Raw genomic sequence first — 17,079 nt, 5'->3', positions numbered from 1 at the left:
CAAAAATGAGTTTTATACTTTGAAGAAAGGACCTGCAGGGCACAAACACAGGTTTGGATAAAGACATTGTTCAAAGTTTGAACTTTAAAATCCTGTCCTTACGTGCATTTCTCCATGTCACAGAAATCCAAAAGCCCTGTTTTTCATGGACCCTGTGTTGTGGTAACTGTTGTTAAAATTGACTTTTGAATAACAACTGTTGTATGCCTGATTTTATGAAGTTCATGTTCTCATAGCTGGCAAAGAAAGTTACTAGACTAGACTTCTACAGCTAAAAATTAACTCCAGCTCTATCTGAGGTTTGTGTGGAGTGAATAAAGCCATATATTCATTAAATTTCCCTTACTAACATTTTAAGTGGAATTATAGGGATTGACTGCAATGGTCACTGAAAGCAGCTAAAGAGAATATTTGTGGGAAGGAAATTTTAAGCTCATAATGATGACTATTTGGTCTGGAAAACTGATTCTGGAAAACTGAATCCTGCTCATAGGAAAAAATGGAGAGTGGGATCTATATGTTACTGCAATGAGGGTGGTTATGAAAAATTGAATGTTAGAATAGACTTAGAGCAGATTTTTGTGCTGAGAGTCATGGAAGCATGTCTTGTTTGGGTGAAATATCTCTTTTTTCTTTGTGTGAGTAACGTGTTGCTTTTGTTTTGTTTGAATTAATATATAAAGCTGAAATAAGACTGCTTATGAAGAGGCTGGCTGGAAAACTGTTACCACAGTTATGCATCCCATGCTCAGTGAAGTCACTTACACTCTGTAGCCACTGCATCTGATTCTTGGGAATTACTTTCTTAGGAGACTGGTCCCAGAAACTCTGAATTTGTGTGCAGAAGTTCAGTAGCTCACAAGTTATTCTAGAAATTATGACAGCATACATAGTAAGATCTATATTTTCAATCTAAGTACTGTCTGATAAAGATGCCATTAGGTTCCACCCTATTGCAATAAATGTCATATTATGACAATTAGATGCTCCCAGTTAGGAGTGTGATTTTCCTGTACTGGGTGCTGTCAAAAAATACAACTCAAATCCCTGCCAGAAATATTTTGAAAACTTAACATCCAACCAGGAGCTCTGTATTTTGTTCAAATGTACTTCCTGCTACTGAAGTCTCTGTTTCCTTTCACTAAGTTCTGCTTTCAGAATTTGAAGAAACTTAACTGACACCTAAGCTTCATGTTTGTCTCTAACTGCCTTGCAAGAACACAGAGTTCTGTAAAATATATTGTAAATTCAGTCACTGCTTGCACTGTTCTGTTCCAGCCCTCAATGCTTCCTGTGATTTCCAAGCAGCAATTAGATTTTGTTTTCCAGAAGTACATGCAAATTAATTTTAAGTACCTATGGGAAATTAAAATAACATTCCTGCAAAACTTGTATTTGCAAAGTTATTTGAACATTTGAAATTACTTGGTCTACTGAGGAAGATTCAGACCAACTGTTCAATTATACAACAGTGGGGTTTGTTCTGTCTGAGAACATCTCAGGGATGCTTTGCATGAGCTGTTTGCAGAACCTCACTGCTTCAGGGACTGCACCAGCATAATAAAGGCTGTGCTTGGTCATATGTTTACAGGAACACAGGCTGTGCTTTGAAAGAGCAGAGATTTTTTTCCCCAGGACTAGAATCCTGCATTGTAACTGGCAAATCTCCTGGAGCCCTTGAGCTTGAGGTACAGGGACATAAAATGCCTGTGTGCAAAAAAATAAATGCTCACTTTACTCTCCAATTCTGTGAATAGCTGTGGCAACCTCTCACTGTGCTTACAGACCAAATTAGGCTGATAGGTGCTGTTCTCTTATATCAAGAACTTGGTAGAAAATGGCAACTACTAGAGGAGTGTTTGGTGACAAAATTTTGAGGGATCCTTTAAAAGAAACACAGCTTTTGGAACATCTAAATGCTCTCAGGGAGGTATCTCTTATGAATATATGACAAAAAGGAATATAAATGGCTTTTCTTTTATAATAGTTAAAAGTTTGAAATCAGCCTCTACTTTGCTCCATAGAGAATAGCCCAGTGGTATGACTTAGCACAATAAATGCATGCATCCATCTGTCCACATACTATATATAGTCTTTATAAACTTGCAGCTACATAGTTATGTCTTAAAAACAGAGCAAATTTTCCCCTTGTGTATTTGTCCTGGCCATGCATCTCAAAGTCATTCTTTCCAAACCAGGACAATGTTGCCTGAGGCAGGCAGATAGAGTTTTCCTGCAGTGAAACTTGTTGCTTTGCCTGAAGGATCCATGTCATCCTCTCTCAGTGTGTGTTGGCCATCATGACAGTCTAAGTCTGGGAGCAGAGGGTCTTACAACATATTTGCCCCCATAAACACTGAGAAAATCAAGGATTTAACCTGCTTTGCTGTGTTGCAGGTGAATATCAATATCCTTTCAGTCCCTCACACTACGAGTGTATATCTCCAGCAAAGAGCAGATGACAGTTTGCAACTAAAATCCAGATATTCAGATTCAGGCCACTCTGGGGAGAGAAGTATGAGGCTTTCATTGGTTTGCCCATCTGTTTTCCTGTTAGACTTGCCTCCAGCAGGCTTTTTTCATTAGTTTTAACATATTTGCTGTTGATAACATCACTGGCACTTCAAGTCCTGTCCTAAGAGGTTTTTAAAACTGCTCAGAGGAGCAGCAATCCAAAAGCTGAGTGCAAATCCCCTTTCGGTCTCTTGTACCTCTTAACCATGCACTTCTAGGAAGATTTCAGCCTCAGCAGATGGGGTGAGATGGAAATCAAGGATAAAACTTCATTTTTCCTTTGCAGCATTATTGAAAGAATGGTGTACAGTCCTCTTAGTGTACAAATTAGTAGTCAAGTTCCATGAAGAAATGATCTGCCCTTCTTTGTGCTCTACAAATCTGATTAGAAATGGAGCCCACATGTTACCTGAAAGGTTGACAATTTCTCATGCATCAGAGAAGTCTGATCTCACTCCTGCTGAAACTGCCAGGAAAGCTTCCATTAAGTTATCTGTCAACTAAATCAGAAACTGTTTTTACCAGGTACTTTGATACTTAAAATATTGATGGATCTGGAGGGTGTTTTGAGACTTGGCATGACAGAAGAGGAAAAAACACATTGGTAACAGAAGAATCCATGCCCTGAGCAATCTTGGAAGAACTGGTAAGCAGTGAGCAGTAATGGGAGCTTGAAAAGGCTCCTATTGGCAGAAGTAGAACTCAAAATGTTTTACAATGCATCAGTAATGAAGAGTTGGGTTCTAGACCACAGTGTTTTAAGACTTATAAAAAGTGGGATTCTTGACAAAATCCAGCAGGATAAAATTTGCTAATCCTTTCAGCCTATCCCTGATGGGACTGATTCTGCAACAAGATTAGTGGCACCTTTAGAATTCCATAGTGTTTCTCAAAATTAAATATTTTCAGGGGTCTGAATGAGTGTGTTTAAGCCCAAGGCTTAGACCTATTTCTTATAAAACTGAGCTCTCATCTGAGGGAACAAACATCAGTGTGGTAACCCTGATGCACACAGAACAGCACAAGTCACTGGACTCTGAGCAGGGAAAAAAATTTTAAGACTGTTTACTAAGACTAAATAGTACCTACCAGGAATCCACTACTCACTTTTCTTAAAAAATATCAGCTCCCATACAGCATGTCTAGGATAGTATTATCAGAGGTGTCTTCTGGTGTAGTTTTGGTGACCATAACTTTGTAGCTGTGGTGCAAAAATTCTGTAACACACTAAACACTGGAGAGGATGGTATTTCTGGTGTCTCTCCCAGTTGATACATATGGCAGCATTTTTAATAGCAGCACAGGAGGCTGGTTATTTTAAACTATTTTTCTAGGCTTTGTTGTTTATTCAAGAACAAACACATTATTTCTGCATCTTGGTTACAAAAAATGTGGAATGGAGAAATATTTCAGAGATATCCTTAGAAAAATGGTATTGGTTCAGCCACCAGAGCTGAAATGTGATACTTCAGTGAAATGACAGCAGTAAAATTTCTCTTTAGGTAAAGGACACTGTGGGACTCAGATTCAGTCAAAGAGAGAAACGAGAGTTTCTAGCCAGGCAGAAGCCTGGGAAAGAGCTGGAGAAGAATGTAAATAATTCTTTATCTCTCTTGTTTTTCACATTGTTTATAGTTAAGTTCTATCACTGTGTGTCAAGCACTTTGCACCAATGCTGTGGTTTGTTTTCACTTCAGATTTGGTCCTCACGAAGCTCTGTATAAAAGAGCAGTGTATTTTGAATAAACTGGAGTTTTACTCTCAGCAGCCTTCTGGTCAGTCTTCTCATTCCCGTCCTGCCTAGACAGCAACAGGACACCTGTGGTGGAAAATGATTCCCACTTATTTGAGCATTTCACTACTTTCACACATCCAATTTCAAAGCCTTTACATCTGCTCCTTGCAAGCTTCAGCTGAAACCTACTGAGTTATTGTGGGAGTTCCTTGACTGAAAATGGTTCTTTTTCCATGTTCCCAGTGTGGGTATTTTTCCTGCCAGATAAGGATGTATTTGACTGACCATCTAATTATGAAACATTGTTGATTCAGGTAAGTTGAAAGAGCTGTGAGAGTGGTAGATACAGAGTAACACTACTGATAACTTGCTCAAATACTGTGTTTGTTCTGCTTTGCCTCTGCTAGTTTTTGTGTTTGAGCATTGCAAAAGACTGAGCACGTGTGAGCAAACAAACTCCTTACTGTGATCTACACTGCAAAGAGACACTGTCTGTAAATGTTTGCATTCTGGTTTGCTAACATTGGAATATTTCCTGATCCTCTGGTTCACACCTTTCCCTTGCTCCTGGAGGCAGGCACCAAGTCCAGCCTGAAGCTGAGATTCTTGCACAAACTTCAACAGCTGGAGCCTTGACAGTTATCAAATCTTGTGAAATTTCACAATAACTTGCAGGAACAGTGATTAACGATTGTTCCTGTCTTTTATTAGGAATTTTTTGTGAGGGGTTTGAGCTATGAAGTTATGCAATTTTTGGAAGTCAGTGTGGATTATGATTAGCGTATTCTAGTTAACCAGGACCAGGAAATTAGCAACATCCTTACTTTGGCCTCCACAGATCCCCACATCCCCAGTGCCAGAGTGGAACGAATGAAGTCACCTGAACCTTCCACTCTGATGAAAGGCTGCAAAAATGAATACAAGGTCTCCATACTTTCCTAGAAGCAAAGAAGTCTGAGTGGCTGATTGCCAAGTATACCATGCCAAGAGATGTAGGCATCTCTGACACATTCCAGTGGGAATATTAACAGGTCTGGGTAAAGTCTTCCAAGAGCGCTGTGAATATCTGTTTAATGTGTGTAGGGTTTGTGGTCCCCAGCGAGCCGGATACTCTCAAAACTCTGCAAATACCTTCTGAAACTCTCACCCCCAGACTGCTCTCCAAACATTCCTTCTCCTCTCTTTGAGCATATGCGGTCTCAGAATCCTGAAACCATCTGGAAGTATCAGCTATAGGTTTCCAATCATCACCTTGTAATAGGATTAGCACCCCATCAAGCCCACAGATGCTGGGCATCTGCTGAAATAGCTGTAATACTTTGAAATAGAAAATATCATTAAAGGGCTGTGTGGAACCTGAACCGAAGCTCACCAAAGTCAGTGAATTCTGCTGTTCCATGTGTCTCAGTGGGTTTGGGGTTAACTCATGGTCAGTAATGATTTTTGATCCTCTGACTTTTTATCCCATCTGAATATACTCTGAAGCAGCTTTTAAAGACCAACTGAGACGTGTTTTGTCCCTTTACACTGTGTGAAAAGACTGAAGTAATATAAAGTGGCTACCAAAAGTCTGCTCCTGGACAGGACAAAGACACTCTGCAGAGAACTTCTGGAATACTCAGAATTTATGTCCTTAGGAAGGCAAAGACAGGGGTGTATCAGTACAGGCTGACTCCTTTGGCAAGCACATTTCTCTCCCTCTCAGGATTTTCATAGAGGTGCACAGAGAGAAATGAAAGAGAAAACAATTTCTATTTCTGCTCCTTGTTTTTCCTATGTGGAATGTGTTTGGAGAATTGTTTACCTGGGGTGAGTGCTTGATTGGATTCAGGTGAGGATTGTTTGAGCCTGATGGCCAATCCAACCCACCTGGGGCTGGGCTCTCGAGAGGGTCACGAGTTGTGTTAGAGAAAGTAGTATGTAGTTTGAGTATCCTCCTTTTATATAGTATATTAATGTATTTTAGCATACTTATAATAAAGAAATCATTCAGCCTTCTGAATTGAGTCAGACATCATCATTTCTTCCCATTGGGTTTGCCTGCATTTACAGTAGACTCCAGCAGCACTGTATTCTGCAGCAGGGTAGAGTTGAAGAAAGCTCTGACTTGGGTTTTGAGCTGTCTAAAGTATGCTACAGACAGAAATCCAGTGAGCAAGAGCTGGGATGTTGGAGAGCTTCCTTTGGTCTCCATCCTGGGTGCTGTGCTCTGGTGGTCTTGATGTGATTTGGGACTGGGCTGTGGGGTGAGGTACAGATGGAGACAGAACCCTGATGTGATTTGGGTTTGGGCTTTAGGGTGAGGAACAACTGGAAATAGAGCCCTGAAGTGATTTGGGATTGGGCTGTAGGGTGAGGTGCACCCAGAGCCCAGCACAGCATTAAGAGCAGTGGGGAACGCTGCCTGGTTGGGACCAGAGGGATTTTGACCTGGGGTACAGAGGAGCTGCTGGAGACACAATGGGAAATAACTCCTCAAGGGAAGAACAGAGTGTTTTATCCACATGGAAAGCTTTGTGGAAAAGAGAAGGCATTAAGACTACTGACTTTGCCCTTTGTAGTGTTTTACTATGGGCAAAGTCATAGGATTTTAAGACTGATGCAAGTATTGGAAGGAAGTTAGGGAAAGACTATGGGACCTGGACAGAGCTGCCAATGTGCAAAGGGCAAGCTGGGAGGGGTGGCACACCTCCAGCTATTCAAAATGGAGAGCTTCTTGTCTTCCCCTTGTAAGAATAGCAGCCAGGTGATACTGTGGAATACAAATGTCCAGAATTCTGTATTTTGAAAGGATCTTCAACAACCACCTGTCTTAATGGGCAGTGGACAGGCCCCAGTTTGCCTGGTGGCCTGTATGGCATCAGAAGGTATGGACAGAAACAATACTGAGCTGAAATGTGTTGAACAAGCCAAGCTGTGCTCCACATTGGGTACCTATATTGAATTGTGTTGTATACCAGGATATTTGAAAGGCCCAAGTACTCCCAACTTCAGAGTACATGTTGGGAGGGACATTGAAATACCCAATGCACACAGGGAAGGAGATGCTCCCTGGATAGGAACACTGTGGAAAGGATAATATTCAGTGCAGCCATCCAGCCCATGGAGCCCTCAGTGTCACTCAGGGGACCCTGCTGAGTGCAAGCTCTGGTGCCTGCAGGTTTCCCAGAAGGAGAAACCCAGAGCACAGTGCCTGGATGGACAGATTCCATATCCTGTGTGTGAGTAATCCTCCGTGTTTGAATAAGTGGAAGTGGTATGAGGGAGCCCAGCTGTGGAAATGACAGAGGCCTCAATGAACCTGGTGACTTGAGGTAGCTTCTTCTGGTGTTTCCCATTTTGCTGTGCTTTGTTTGCAGCTTAGCCAATGTTCTGTCTTGGAATTTGCTCTTGTTTTTATCACAGGATGGTTGTCTTAGCCTATTATCCACATTATACCTAGTTTTATAAATGTATTTATATTTTATGCAGACAAAAGGTTGTGCTTGCAATTTATCTGTTCTATGCTGATCTCACTGTTATTTTATTAACAAGTGTAAAAGGATCTTGTTAACGTTGTGTAGCTGTTGGTGGAATTGTATAGCTGTTGATTTAGTTGATATCCTGGTGTTTGGCCTTTGGCTTATTCTGGTATGTTGCTAGTGATATTGTCAATATTCTATAAATGTAACTATAAAGGTTTTAATTATATTTAAGTTTAGAGAGTGAATTAAGGTCAGTACACAGATGCATTCCAGAGTTAGTGGAATCTACAAAAGAGATACTTTTACCATATTTACTATTTCTTCTTCAAGATCCCTGTAGAGCAATAGTAGACATAGAATTTATTTAAAAGAAAAAAAAAAAAGGGGAATTGTAGGCAGAGAGTTTGTGGTGGTTGGGAGTGGGGCTGTGGCCCATTCTCATCCCTGCCTGGCTCCAGCTGTGCAGGACAGGTGAATGATATTGAAGGTAATGAGCCATGGAGTGCCCAGGGGCACTGCCCAACCCCAGAGGGGACAGAGGGCTCACAGGTGCAGGGCATCAGCATCAGGGCTGTGAAAGGCTGGGCTGCAGGGCAAGAAGGGCAGACGCTGCAGCCTTCTGATGGGGTATGGTGTTACTCTGTGTGGGGGTGCTTAAAGGTTTCTGATATTTTATGGTGACACTGTGTATATTGGGCACTCTTGGCTGCAGCATGTATTGTGTGATGGTGCTCCACCTCCCAGGAATGAGGTGAGGAAAAGAGCTCCTCAGTTTCTTGGCACCTGGTAAGCTCAAATTTGCTCTGTAATTTTACCAGAGGTTCATTTCTAACCTTAAGAATGATGTCAAGTTGAATATATACTCTTTTGGATGAGCTCCATCAGCTGTGTGTATAATAACTGACAAGAGTTACTTGTAGGTTCTTTGGCTCAATTTAATAGATTTACAGGTTTTTTTAGTGCTTTTTTGCCTTTATTCTGTGTTCATTTTGGATATCCTGTTAAGAAGTGTGGCCTATGTTGAGCAATCAGTCCTTCTAGCAAACTATATAAACTAGTGCCACTTTTGACTAGGAGATGACAATAGCTCTGTCTTCCAAGAGGTAAAAGATGTTTTCAGGTATTATTATTTGCTTGCTAAGGAGTGTGCATGAATTCAAGTCCTTTTCTGCATCTGAAAAATACCATGTAAATATACAGGTGTTGTGGGCTTGTTTGCTTGCAGGTTTTTTTTAAGCAACATGGAGTTTCTACTGGAAAAGAGAAATGAGTCAGCATCTAAATTTCTGTGAGAAAATGCAGGCATCTGTTATGTTGTTTTTCTTTTTTTTTCTTTTCCAAATTCAAATTTCCATTTCACCCATGAGGAGAGGGAGCCTAATGATGTTCATTTCCAGATCTGAACATTATCTGGGAACATTTTGAGTCTCTGTCATTTTTCTGGACCCATCAAGACTTTAAAGTGAGATTGAGAGCAGCAAAGGGCTGGAACTGAAAATCACATGAGAAATTCTTCAAATGGGACAGCACTTGTCAGCTGACAGTACAGGAATTTTAAGAGGCAAGCACCAGCTGTTACACTTATGAAAGAAAGAAGGAGCACATTTGACCTGGTAATTGTTTGGGGATTTTATTGCAGTAGAACAAAAGAAGAGCCTGAAAACTCTTATGATCGTGGGAGGGAGTGGGGAGAAAGGGAAAAGAAAGCAGGGAATTACATGTGCCTTCAATTCTGCTTTATAAACTGGCCTGGTCCCAAATGAAAGCACAGATGCAAGTTGTTTTGTCTTCCCTCTTAAACTACAAAGCTTACAAAAGGAAATTCACCTCAGTGTGTTCATATTGGGCTTAATTTGCTCATTCAGCTGTGTTTTCCTGGAGCAGTTGAAGTTGGTGAATACAGCTTGAGTGGTCACCTTCCCTTGAGGTTTTATGCCAAATGGACAATTTTAATATTACCTGTGGTTTGCCCATGGGATGAATTTTATCTTTTCTCACCTCATATGCCCACTCTATCTTTTTGGCTGACACTTTCTTTGGGCCAAGCCCAGCAGATGTGAGCCCCAACAGAGAAAGGTGAGGGAGGTGCCAGAAAATAACCAAGATTCACATCCCTGCAGAGACTTTCCTGGCTTGTGGCAAATATCACTAAATTGAGGGTCAGAATTTAAGATTTGGGCTCTCCCTGAATGGCAGAGAGATCTTTTGCAAAGCTTGGATCAGATTTCTGGCATAAGTTAGCAATCATTTGAATCTGAGACTTTGGTCTGCTTTTCTCTGTGGTAGGAATGAAGAAAAAGGGTTTTGAGCTTTCACACTCAAAATGTTCTGAATCAGAATACTTTCTGTCTACTTGAAACTTCTTTAATTTTACATTGTTTGAAAAATTGAAAAATATTTTTCATAATTTTTTCCCTGGTTTGGCAGTGAAAATTATCGTCCCTTGCAGGACATCTGCTGCACTGGTCTTGTCAGCCAGGAAATGCAGTCTTGTAATTGGTAAATAAATAGTTCCTGTGCTCACTTCATGTCTAGACCAGCCATTTGTTATTGCTGGAAATTAATAATTGGGCAACCTGAACAGATATAAAGCTTTACATATAAAATGGAAAAAAAACACCAAACCCTGAAACAAAACCAAAGCATTAAAATACTAGAATAAGAAAAGCTGGTAATGAAAGGTAGCTTTGGAATTAAAAAGCTGAAATATGGTAAAAGACAGTGACATTTGAACAGTTCAGGTAGAAAATATTTGAGTGAAAGATCTCCACTTAGCTCTGATAATTGTATTTTTTGTGGATATTCAAGTCTAATGCTATTTTGTGGAGAATAGTGACTTGATGGATGATGAAGTCATCCTCTCAGTTTCACATGATTTTAAATCAAGCCCTACATGCCTGTGGGTGTTTCCTAAAGTTCTTTTGTACATCTTATGTGGCAAAATGAACCATTTCAAGGGTGCCTGGCACTGGGTTAAGACAAATAATTTTAGAAAAGTGAGAAGCCGTGAAAAACCTGCTGTTATTTTAAAGAACTTAAGCAAAATAGCAATTCTAATGCTGGGTAAGATGGCAGTTATTTCTCTGCAATAAGAAATGTGAAGAAAAATATTTCAGGTTAAGTGAACACAGGAGATCAATAAAAGGATGCCATTAGCATAATTTAGGGATCACTTGGCTTCAAAGAGAAAGGGTGAGTTTTTAAAGCCTATTAGGAATAGAAAAGCCACTTGTTTATTATTTCAGTGATTTATTTATGAGACAGACCAAATGTGTCTGGTAAACTGAAAAAAAATCTGTTTAACATGCAGTGATCACTGGAGTAACGTGAACCTTTGCTTTATTTATTTCTGTGGCTCAGCTCTTTTGTAACTCTTGTCTTTTTTCCTGACAGTGACACATTATGAGGGGTGTGCAGGCTACTAATTATATTGTACAAATACACAAGCAACCCGAAACTTCACAGTGCTTCAAAGGAACTACAGTTTATATTCTTCTTTTGGTGTTTGTAGTTGTAATGATCATGTTGTTACTTCTTTTATTCCAGGAGGAGCTGATTCCAAACCCAAGGAAGCTGTTGAGTGATGTAGTGGTGAGTCTGGATGTCATTAAAATTGCAAGTATTAAAGAGAAGTGGTTGTGTTAGGTTCTGTCAAGTCATCCTGTTTCTCAGGTTGCAACAGCTTGTAATAAGTGAGTAAGTTTGACCTCTGTGAAAGCTAGTGATGAAATTGTCAAATTATTCAGGTACTTGTTTGGATAAAATGGTGTAAAAAGCTGAAAAAGATCTTAATAGACAGGGAATTGGTTGAGGCTAGAAAGACAAGGGTAGCTAGTGAAGTGTGAAGACTGGGCTGAGGTTCTGAAACAAAAGGAGAAATCCCAGTTAATGAGGCCTGAAATAAGATGAACTAAGAGGGAGAGAAGAAAAATTGGTCTGAGTCAGGTTCCCACCAGAAAGCCAAAATACATTATTAGTGATTTCAGTGTGAAATGAAGGGAACACACAGTATCAGCAAAGAACTGAACTGGGGGAAGAGCATGCTCACTTAGGGTTTAAAAAAAATGTGGTTTTACACAGTCATAACTGGATATGCAGATGTAAGGCATGGACCAAGGAGGTACTAATGTAAAGCTCATTCTGACCTTGTTCTCACTCCAGCTGGGTGGTAGCAGATTCTGGGGATCACACACCAGTGCTCAGCCATCCTGTTCCACAGGAGCAGCCAATCCCCTGCTGAAGAGGGTTTAAAGCAGGCAGGTTGCCACCTCTCTGTGCCTGGTTTGGGCATTTCCCAGGGTTAGGGAGTCTCCATCACCCCCCTGAGACTCAGACCAGGAGCAGAGGATAAAACTGGGGCGGGCAGAAATGAGTGTTTCATGGCAAACACATGTATGTGTGAGGAGCAGCAGGAGTTAACCCATCGTGTGGAAGTAAGTTTGTCCCACTTTCTTCACCTATTTCAATCTACCATTCATCCTCTGGCTGATAATCAGGCCAGTTAGACTGGTGCCTCTCTAGCCTGTGATTTTTCCCTCCCCACTCTATTCTCTTTGCAGGCTTGTGCTTTTGCCTTTCTGTACTACCACCTACGCCTTGCACTGAAGTGGTTTTCCCATTTGTTTCTGTCCGTGAAGGAGGGTGAGAGGGAAGAATATGCCACAGATACTTTACAAGTAATAGAGTGTTTCTGAACTAAAATAATCAAGGGTTGACACGTTGACCTTTTCCACAGCTCTGTCTGGCAGTAACAGCTATCAGCTGCTTTGAAGGGCAGTCCAGTGAGACTAATGAAATGGCAGCCCCACTGCAAGCAGCTACTCTGCCTTTTTTTTGGTGCCAGTGATTATCTGCCTTAGCGTGACTCCCTTTTCTGTGCCACAGCCAGCTTTCATTGATGGAGAAATATCTTCTTTCTCTTGTCCCCACTGTTCCAGCCATTTGCTGCATCTGAGGCATGAATCTCCAGTGAAGTTTGGGCAATGTTTTGTGTATCTCACACACAAGGAAATGCTCTCCCCCTGTGCGTGTCCCCCGTGAGAACTCTGGCCAGCGAGCGCGACGTGAGCTCCTTTTCCTGCAGCCTGGTTGGCCATCATTAATCAAGCTGTTCAAATAGCTTGTTTTGTTATAAAATCAGCTTCAGCTAATGCGTGTGTCATTTCCTGCTGCCTCCCCAGGCTCTTTCAAACTCTGACATGATCTAGGGCCTTTTCTGGTTGCCCAGGCTGCTGAGGGATCTCGCGTGTTATAAAAGCCATGGGTAAGGGAGCAAGGTCTTGTTCCTCAACCCTCTGTGAGGGGCAGGCTGGTCATGGGCAGGATTTTCCAAGGGAACTCAAGTCTCTTGATTGCTGTGGGGATCCAGGGTGCTCTTTGTGAGGAGAAAACACTCCCTCAGTGTGTCACTTATCTGCCTCTGATGGATTGCTGGAAAATTAGCACTGACTTCTCTGAAGCAACTAATGAGCTTGCATTAGGATAATTGACGTCAGGATCTCTTTTCTGAGGGAAAGGAAAAGAAATAATTAAATCATGAAGGAAAATTATGCACCTTTTCTACCTCTTTGAAATTAATCTTGGCAGGGAAAGAAACCTAGTTTTATTGCTAACCTGGAGACAGAAGTACACAGTGTAGGGAGGTCTCCCCTCAGTTACAGATTTAACTCATGGGGTGTCTGACTTTTTGTGGTGGGTCATTCTGCTAGAGACATCCCTCTTCAATATGAAGTACTCACTGAGTGATTCAATGGCAGAGCTTCCCTGCAAGAAGAAGCCAAGCGTATTCCATTTATGATATATTCTCTTTCCGCAGTAAATATTAATTGGGCAAAAAAATTGTATTCTTGAATTGTGTTCTTGGGAGAAGCTAAAGTCCATGCTTTAGTAGCATTAAGTAGTATTCTATGCTTGGGTAAGAAAGTGAGAAGTTAGCATCCACACCTGATTAGGAAAACACAGGCATAAACCTCAGTCTTCAGTATCCTCTAGAACCTCTGTTTCTGTGTGACAGCAAAGCAACCATGAGAACTTCAAATCTAACTCTTAATTTGCTTTGATTTTCTTGGTCCTCAAAGAAAAAGTTTCTTATTCAACTGTACAGAATGTTTCATTTGACACAAGCCAGATTTCTCTCTCTGTCTCTCCCACCAAACCTTCCCCACCTGACCTCTAAAGATACTCCAAGTGTTTTCTAGAGTTACATTATGACTGTGTTTTTCAAAATGTATTTTTGATTCAAAAGATGAACAAAATAGGATTTTTCAAAATATTACTTTGGATTAAACTGGTAGTTTAATAGGGTTTTTATTGTTTTTTTAGTCAAAGAACTGATTTTGTAGCTTTTGGATGCATTCTCTATGTTTTACTATGCAGTAAAATGATCTGTAATGAATTGTATTTAGTTCATTACTTGTCCCCTTCCACTTATAATAATCTTAGTGCTGCAGCGAACATTAGTCCTAGCATAATGCACTGCCATTGTGACAATATTGTCCAAATCAATCTCTCAAATGAGCTGTGAGATTGTCTTTGTAAAACAAAAACCAAAACAACCAAAAAACAAACTTAAACATGGGTTTGGTTTACAAGCGTTCGTACTATTTACTTGCTTTGTGAAGCCTATTTTTTGTAACAAAAATATTATATGTGGAAAAGATGTGATATTGCTAGACAAATAGGATAGGTCCTCTTCAAAATATGCCATTTTCTTTTTGTAAGATGAAGTGTGATGTTTTCAAAGAGGTGCAGCATAAAAGGAGTTTCTTTTTTCTGTAGGCCAAGAATTATCTCTTATTATCAGTCAAGGAGGCAAGACTTAAGGTGGTATCCAGTAATTTTAAAGGTGGGAAAATGCCCATCGGTCTTAAACTTTTATTTTATTACAGTATTCACTTTACATGTGAAGCTCCTGTCTCTTAGATAAGTCAGTTAAAAATCCAAAGATGGTTTTATATGGAAGTTCTAAAACTTCCTCTTAACTATTGATATTCTTCAAAAATCCATCTTGTCAGCACTGTCTGCAGCAGGACAGGTTAGCTGGGGACGCCAGTGGGGGCTGGAGCTGGGTTTGGTGGGCTAAGAAGCCCTCAGAGGGGAGCCCAAGCCTCACACAAAGCTTGAGAGGAGAGACCAGCAGAGATGTGCAGGGAGGAATTCGGGGAGTAGGGTGCAAAGCTGTGAATCCTTCCCACACCCACAGTGTTGGGGCACTTCTGCTTCCTTGCTGAGTGTGACGGAGCTTCCCTGGACCTGCTGGGAGCAGTCCCCACAGCCACTCACTGTTAGAGATGATTTTCTTTGTTCTGGAGGTCCTTTTCTCTGTTAGGGACCCTTTTCATTGTTTTTCTGTACTTAAAGGCTTGTCCACTCCAAAAATCCAGGCTACTCAGTATGGAAATGGTGCTACTGTATGCATCGAGAGGCTTTGTTGACTAAACCAAATAGTGGTAAAACATTATTTATCATTTAGTCATTTAACAACCAAAAGCCTTGGCGAGTATGAGCCTGGTGCCTGAAGCTGTTCAGTTGAAACCTTTATTAATAATGTTTTCATGGCTTTTAATTCCCGTAATGGCTGGATACTGAGCTGCACATCAAAGGAATTTTGGTTTTAAAAGCAATGGTGAGTGCTGCACATTGCATTCACTCCTCTTTGATCACCATCCGCAGCGCAAATAAATCTCATTAATCAATATTTTCTCTATTTCCTCCCTGCCTTTCTGTTAGTGCCAGGGATCTGTTTCTGATTTGCTTTGCTTTGTCTTAAACGAGAGGAAGATTTCTATGGCTATCTTCTGTCTAAAAGGTAAATTTCTCATTACTTTAGGAATAAAAGTGTTGCAAATGGGACTCGATCAGAGCCTCCTGATCTTGAACATCAGGGCAGGAATATTGAAGCAATTAGAACAGTCTGTGAGTCTGTGAGCAATCCATTGGCCAGGATTCATTCACAGAAAATATTTGGTGTACCCTTGCCAGCTGGAGGCAAATTAATAAAAGTCAGAGTCTGTTCACAGACAATTCTTGAGAAAAGTGATAAATTTCCTGAAAAAGCTGTGACTTGCCCATCCACTTCCAGTTGTGACTAGAAATGGCTGTGAGGAACTGGTGCACTTTGCACGGAAGGCTCTGACACTGGGTTCTCTTTCATTCCTCCCTAAGCAGCTTTGTAGTTCTGCCCTGTGTTTGCAGCTTCACCTCTCTGCATTACACGAACTCTTGAGTTTTTTATGTTGTGGGTTGTTGGTTTTTTTTTTAGTTTTTTCCTCTGTTTTGCCCATGTTTTCTATTTGCCTTCAGTTTGCTGGTGTCAAACGTTTTGGTGCATCTGCTGCCACCAAGGAATGGCTGTGCCGGGAAAATCCGACTCCTTGGGGGCGGAGAGGGAGAGAAAGGATTATTATTTTTCCATTCTATTGAACAAAGCTGGCTTCTGTTGCCATTTTTAACACTCCAGTATTACTGGAATTAATTTGTTGCATCTGTTCCTGAATTACCTCCCATAGTTTTTAGTCCTTACTAGACTTCCAAACCAGTGTTGATTTAGGCCTGTTTGTTCCAATCCATATTGCAATCCCATAAGCTCTAAGCTATTTTAAAGCAGTTTAATTGCTTTTTCAATCCTTCAATATTAAAGTTACAGTAAATTTCAAACTTCATTAGATTATTAAACATACATGTCTAGGTTCTCTCTAGGGCTCTATAAAGCCTGGCACATATAACCTTCCCCAAGTATGTTGTGAATATTCAGGTTCCAGAGCTTGATCAGGGAAAATATTATGGGAAATCCACAATGTGTAAGCACTTTTTAAAATTGGGATTCTCCAGATCCCAGCTTGAAGCAATTCCTTTTGACTTAAACAGCATAACTGTTGAGAGACTAAGTGCCTGTTACTCATAAATAATATTTTCTCACAATTAAGATTTCCAAGCAGCATGTCATTGAGAGAGTTATTTCACCTTGAATTTAATGTTTTCTTACTTAGAGCTGCAGGGAGATAGAGTTGTTTTATATATATATATATATATATACATATATATATATATATATGCACACATATTTGAGCTGATCTTGTTGAAGACATAATTTTATTTGATTGGTGTCACTGTAACTCATCCTCTGATAGTTTTCAGACTTGCATGGCCTCTGGGCTCTTGGGCATGGATTTATTCAACAGCAGAAGGAGCAAGGTGGGAGAAAAGTGTCTTGGAGATAGGGATTGAAGTGACAATGCTGAAACTCCTGTTAAAAGGAAAAACATCCTATTAAGAACCAGTCTCTAAACATGCTGCTGGGGAGAGCCAAACTTTCTGCCTCCTGGAGGTTAAACTAATTTAACTCTCTAGTCAGTGCTTCTCCTTTCC

This window comes from Taeniopygia guttata, chromosome 1A (assembly GCF_048771995.1).
Source record: "Taeniopygia guttata chromosome 1A, bTaeGut7.mat, whole genome shotgun sequence".
NCBI lineage: Eukaryota > Metazoa > Chordata > Aves > Passeriformes > Estrildidae > Taeniopygia > Taeniopygia guttata.
The sequence above is the reverse complement of the archived record's forward strand: the minus strand, read 5'-3'. Positions refer to the sequence as shown.